The 6,602-nt window shown below is 30.9% G+C and overlaps 1 protein-coding gene across 3 annotated transcripts in view; it reads right to left on the bottom strand.

Annotated features, from left to right (window-relative positions):
• LOC123012232 overlaps positions 1 to 6,602 on the bottom strand; it is a 30,157-nt gene that overhangs the window by 5,308 nt on the left and 18,247 nt on the right. The gene's annotated exons all lie outside the window — the stretch shown is intronic.

Below are 6,602 nucleotides of genomic sequence, written 5' to 3'. Positions count from 1 at the left end.
ATTCAAGAGAGTGCAAAAACACTACTTGATTTTAAACAAATTCAAGAAGAAACGAAAATTGATACCGAATTAAGACAAGTTTTACGATACGCATTAAACGGTTGGCCCAAAAAGATCAAATCGGAAAATCTTAAACCATACTTTCTTARACGTAACGAAATTTCGGTGGAAAACGGTTGTCTTTTGTGGGGCTATCGACTAATTATTCCTAGTAAATTTAGAAAACATGTTTTGCAAGAGCTACACGAAAATCATGTTGGAATAGTAAAAATGAAATCACTTGYTCGTTCGTAWCTATGGTGGCCTTTGATGAATGCAGCAATTGAGCAAATGGCACGTTCGTGCAAAGTATGTTGTTCACTAGCTTCTGATTCGGCAAAAGCACCGATAATCTCATGGCCCATTCCAAATGAATGTTGGTCCAGATTACATATAGATCATTTTGGACCACTGTTAAACAAAACATTTTTTGTAATTGAAGACGCAACGTCAAAATGGATTGAATGTTTTATTGTGAGTAGCGTATCTACTGAACTATCAATTAAATGTCTTCGTTCTGTTTTCGCTCGATTTGGGTTACCTAAACAAATTTGCTCAGACAATTCTACTTCTTTCACATCCAATGAATTTCAAAATTTTCTAAAACAAAATGGCATAAAACATTTAACAGGTGCACCTTACCATCCACCTACAAATGGACAGGCCGAAAGCGGAGTTGGTATAATGAAAAAAGTGATTACGAAGTGTGTTTTTGAGAATAAATCCGWTGATCTCGATCTAGTTATTAATCGATTTTTATTTCAATATCGTAATACACCGCATACAACGACAAAAGTAGCACCCGCGAAATTATTAGTAGGTCGTCGACTGAGATCTAGATTTGATTTATTGTTTCCAGATAAAGAAGAGAAACTGACCAAAATTGAAACTGATACAGGTAAACAATTCGAGTGTAATGATGCCGTGTGGGTTCGCGATTTTAGGAAAAATAATGTAAAATGGACCGCAGGTTATATTAGTGAAATTTTGGGTAGTCGAACTTATTTTGTGATATTATTAGATTGTGGAGCAAAGGTAAAACGTCATATAAACCAAATTAAAAAACGTTTTCTCGAGTCACAAATGACAAGACAAGACTTTACTCCTCGATCTGATTTGATAACTGACGTTGTTGATAATGAAGTGGAATTACATGTACCTGTGATGAAGGATGTATCTGACTTACCAACGAAAGATGAATTCAAAAGAGAGCTTAGACRTCGAAGTCGGATACAACCTCCAGCTAGATATCMAACAACGAGGTAAAAAAAAAATGTATATATTCACATATTATTGTAAATAATTTTAAAGTTTAAGGGGGGGAAATATGCTGTGTATCAGCAGTTTATCTGTTTTTTTTTGTTTCTTTGCGTCCTTGTCCGCTGAAGTGAGTCGGGCCTAGACCTTGTTAGAATAAAGGCATTTCATTTTAAGGGGATCAGATTATTCTCTTACACCTATCCAAACGCAAGTACATAACAGTGGCGACGAGAATTTTGTAATAACGAACTCGCGAAAATAGTGGTCGTGAAATCAGTGATTTTTTTTGGGCAGTGTGAAAAAGTGTAACACAGTCGGAAAAAACCATGGCTTTTGTAACTTCTGGAGCGCCCCAGTTTAACCATTCGACATCCAATTTTGAGATTTTCAAGGATCGTTTGGAACAGTTTTTTATTGGAAACAATATTAACGAAGAGGAGCGAATATATATATATATATATATATATATATACTATACTATATACTATAATAATATATAGTACAGAAAGGGCAATATATATATATATATACTATATATATACTATACTATATACTATAATAATATATAGTACAGAAAGGGCAAATTTATTAAAAAAAGCATTAGAATTATTGTCTGCAGCGGGTGCTCATGTTTATTCTCTAACTTTTGATGGTGCCTCCACAAATTTAAGTATGTGCACTATTTTAGGAGCAAATTTTGATTATTATAGTCCCGATTTTAAGCCATATTTTGTCAATCATGTTAACAATGAAAAAGTTTTTATTTTTTTGGATTTAGTTCATATGATAAAATTAGTTCGAAATACTCTAGGGGACAAAAAAATTCTTAAAAGTAAGTCAGGGGATCTATTCAAATGGGAGTATATAGAAAAATTACACCAATACCAAACCACGCACGGACTACGAGCCGCCAATAAATTAACGCAAAAACATATTAACTTCTCTGACAACAGGATGAACGTCAGATTAGCAATGCAGACTCTCAGCGAAGCGTATTCAAGTCATTGTGTTTCCTAAATGAACTTGATGATGAAGAAGCGAAACAGAATTTTGAAGGATGTTTGCCGACTGCAAACTTTTGTTTGCAATTTAATAATATTTCGGACATTTTAAATTGCAAAAAKAATTTTGCTAAAGGTCAGTTTAACCGACCTTTAAACCGGGAAACGTATGCTTCTTTAAAAGAGTCTGCTATTGCTTTTGAAAAATATATCGCTTCTTTGCGAGATGTGGATAATGTTCCTATTTTAAAAACAATGCGGAAAACTGGATTTTTGGGGTTAATTGTTGGTCTACGAAATATGTTTGAATTATATGATCAATTAATCAAATTGAACCAATCGTATCTCCTGACCTACAAATTGTCACAGGACTACTTGGAAACCTTTTTCAGTGCCATCCGTAGCCGTGGTGGGTTTAATAATAATCCTAATGTAATTCAGTTCAAATCAGCATACAAACGGATTCTCATTAGGCATGAAATAAAAGAAATTGAGAATGGAAATTGCCTATTTGATAATATCGAAATTTTGCATGTTTCCTCAAAAAAGGAAAGACTTGGAAATCCCATAATTAATGACGAACTTCTCGAAAATGTGGAAATGGATTTTGCCCATGATTATATAAAAACCTTTTGGCAATTATCGCCTTTTGTTGAGGAGGTTACAAAATACATTGCGGGATTTGTAACTAGCAAAATAATTTCTATCATGAATTGTGTTATATGCAAAAAACAATTGATTGGAAAAAATATGCCTTTACTTAGTGAGATAAAGGACTGGGGGTCATATGTAGCACCCTCTGCAGATACTATTTCTTTATGTCTCGTGGCTGAACAAATTGTTCGACAATATAAACATTGTAACAAACCAAATTTAAAAAAGGAAATTTGCAACAAAATTTCCCAATCTGTTGGCCTCATGTTTAAAAACGAAGAGATGGAAGTCATATGTACTACATACTACATATAGGGGTCATATGTAGTAAAAACACAAGATTATTTAGATAATCATCGTTTTCAGCTTGTTAAATTAATTATTGAATTATATGTCGATACAAGACTTTTCCATGAGTCAAAATTATATTCGGCTAAGAGAGAATATGTTAGGCACAAATTTACAAAACTGGTGTTATTTAATCATRAATAATAAAAAATATTGTAAAATTGACGTTTTTGTTTATTTTTGAAATACTTTTTTCTCGTCTTATTTTTTTRTTAAATTCTATCCCCATTGAGTCAGTTGTAAGATATGTTAAATTGAACTATTTTGATGACGTAAACTGAATCGAAAAACAGCTTAATTTTATTTGAATCGAAATAATTTCGCGCTTTCTACAAGAACTTTTTGACCGGCGCAGTTACGTTTCATGCCAACAGAGATAAAACATGGCATCTTCTATCTCCCTTTCTCCATGAAAACTAGTTCCGTATGATTTTGACACAACTCGCAATATAGGAGTATTATATATATGACACCAACACGATTAAACCCGTCACATAAAACATTTATTTCAAAAAAAGTTTTATTTCTCACCTGAGGATGACCACTTTGTGGTTGAAACGCATTGTGTTTGAAATAAAAGTTTGGTGTGACGGGTTTAATCGTGTTTTTGTTCATTTCTATTTAATACAGGATGCCCAAAATAAGATACACAACTTAGTTCTGTTTTTTTTTTTAATAAAAACTCCCAACTTTTGTTACATTTTTGGATTCACCACTAAATTATCGATATGGCAATAATTCGACTTTTTCAAATACAAACATATTCTTTTCAGAATTCAGATGTGTCCAATTTTACGTTAGCGGCCTACTCGATTCATTTTTTTCATCTTAGCGAGTACTGCATCCCTTATACAGCGTGTCCCAAGTTTTAGGGCCGGCCCAAAAATAAATATTTCAAATTGATTTAAAAAAATTTTTACTAGTGCAAACGGTAGAGGATTATATAGACTTCAATTTGATATTATTCAAAATTTTTAGCGTATGGCAGTGAGATCATAAAACCAAATTTTGGAAATAAATCGCTTAATTGGAATAATTTCTACATGAAAAAATTCCTTGATTTTTTCTAGTAATAATTGTGAAAATAGAATAATGCAAAATTGGTAGGTTTTTAATATTGAAAATCTCAAAAGTTTCAATAATTTATGGTTGGGTTTGTGGTAATTGGTGATTAGGTCAGAATTTCTTAACAAAAGAAAAAGGTCCGTAATGACATTTATGACGTACCCGAGCTCTGAAAAACCTCCACTTTATGGTCAATGCATTAGCAGCACATCATCCAAAACTTGGCCATAAATTACCAGAATTTCCAATTTTTAATATTAAAATGTTAATTACTCAAAATCTATCAACTACTTATTACATTATTCAATTTTCACCGTTAGAATTAAAAAAAAATCAAGAGATTTTGTCATGTAGAAAAGATTCGAATTAATTTAAAAAAAAAAATCCAACTTTGGTTTTTAGGGTCTCACTGACATACGTTAAAAATAAAAAAACACAATATCAAAATTCTAAATTAAAGTCTATACAAGCTACTCCGTTTTTATTATTACAAATCTGGACAGGTAAAAGAATATTCAATTTTAAGACAAAAGTTTCCTATAAACGTGTATCAAGAAATGTTTTGTAAAGGAGCTACACCCTCTGAAAGGGGTGCGTTTTTAATGGAGTTGCATCTAAAAAACGTAAAAGAACTCTTTTTTGTGAAAAACTATAGAATTTAAAATTTTGTTGCTCAAAGTGGTAAGAAACTTCAGCCAAAATAGTTAGTTTTTTTAAATCGTAACCCCCATTTTAAAAAAATATACCAAAAAATATACCATTTTCAACTTAATTTGCTAATTTTTTGGCTCATTTGGGTAAAATTTTACTTGAAGAAGGCAAAATAATTTCCTTTTTGTAAAAAAAATCAGTTTTGGCTCAAAAACGTTTTTATTTGTTTAAAAATACTTAGATGGGAATAATACAATTTTTTGCCTATTTAATTTTTGAGCATGTTTTGATTAAAAACAATTAAAATTGTTATTCAAAAATAAGCAAAAAGACCGTTTGCTATCTAATTAGAAGATTACTCGGCTTACTTGAACAAAATGTCACAAAGGAAAAGTGCATTTTTAACTGAAAAAGTCAAAAATAATGTTATTTTCGCCCAAATTTGGTCATTTTTTACCAAAATTTTGTAAAACAGCTTTTAACTCATAACATGTTAAACGCTTTAAAAGGTGCACTAACTTGATGGTCTTTTGCTTGTGAATAAAATTTTTCAAATAAAAGTCGATTTTAAGGTCACGAAAATAAATCCAATAAAACAGACCAAAATTTTGCGAAAAAAAGTTTTTAGCTGAAAAACATGTTTTTACTCTCGCAAATGTCAAAAATAGCATAATAATCGATTCAATTTGGTAATTTTTGGACCTTTTTGAACAAAATTTTGTACTAAAAAGGTTTAAGGATAATTGAAACGGCAAAACTAATATCATTTTCGATCTAATTTGGTAAGTTTTGGTCTGTTTTAGCGAAAAAAACTCAGTTTATTAGCTCAAAAATGTATTTGACTGCTTAAAAAAAGCAAAAATAGCACAATTTTTATCAAATTTTGGACCCGTTTGAAGAAAATTTTGCAAAAAAAATTGCATTTCTGGCTAAAGAACTTTCTTAAACGCTTCAGAAAGTAAAAAATAACATCATTTTCGATTTAATGTTGTGAGTTTTTATCTTGTCTTAATAAAGTCTTATTCAAAATTTGAGTTTTTCTTAAAAACATGCTAAAACGTTCAAAAAAGCAAAAATAGTATGATTTTCGACCAAATTTGACCATTTTTTTTTCGGTAAAAACACAACAAACAAGCGTAACATAAATATTAGAAAGATTTTACTCAAGAAGGGTGAGTTGTATCGCAAAACGCAAGAGACCACTTTTTTGTAAAACATTATGGAATTTAGCATTTTTGTTTTTGAAAGTAACAAGAAACTTTAGTCAAAATAGTTGTAGTACTTTTTATTACAAACCCCCCCAGTTTAGGACGTCCCTAATTAAAAATTTAGCCATAAAAGTAATCAACTGTACCAAATTTTGTAATTTTATCTAAAATGGTTTCTGAAATATTAGACAAAATCCATTAAAACATGCACCCCTTTCCTCCCTTACATAGTATTTTTTAATACATGTTCATAGGAAACTTTTATCTTAAAACTGAACATTCTATCACCTGTTTAAATTTGTAACAATAAAAATGGAACAAAATTATTTTTGGGCCGGTCTTTCAAGAACGAAATCTGGACGACACTTGTCTGTTT

This window comes from Tribolium madens, unplaced genomic scaffold, assembly GCF_015345945.1.
Source record: "Tribolium madens isolate multiple individuals breed KSU strain unplaced genomic scaffold, Tmad_KSU_1.1 Scaffold_19;HRSCAF=116;Tcas5.2_LG9, whole genome shotgun sequence".
Classification (NCBI taxonomy): Eukaryota; Metazoa; Arthropoda; class Insecta; order Coleoptera; family Tenebrionidae; genus Tribolium; species Tribolium madens.
This window is presented reverse-complemented; position numbering and strand designations above follow the sequence as displayed.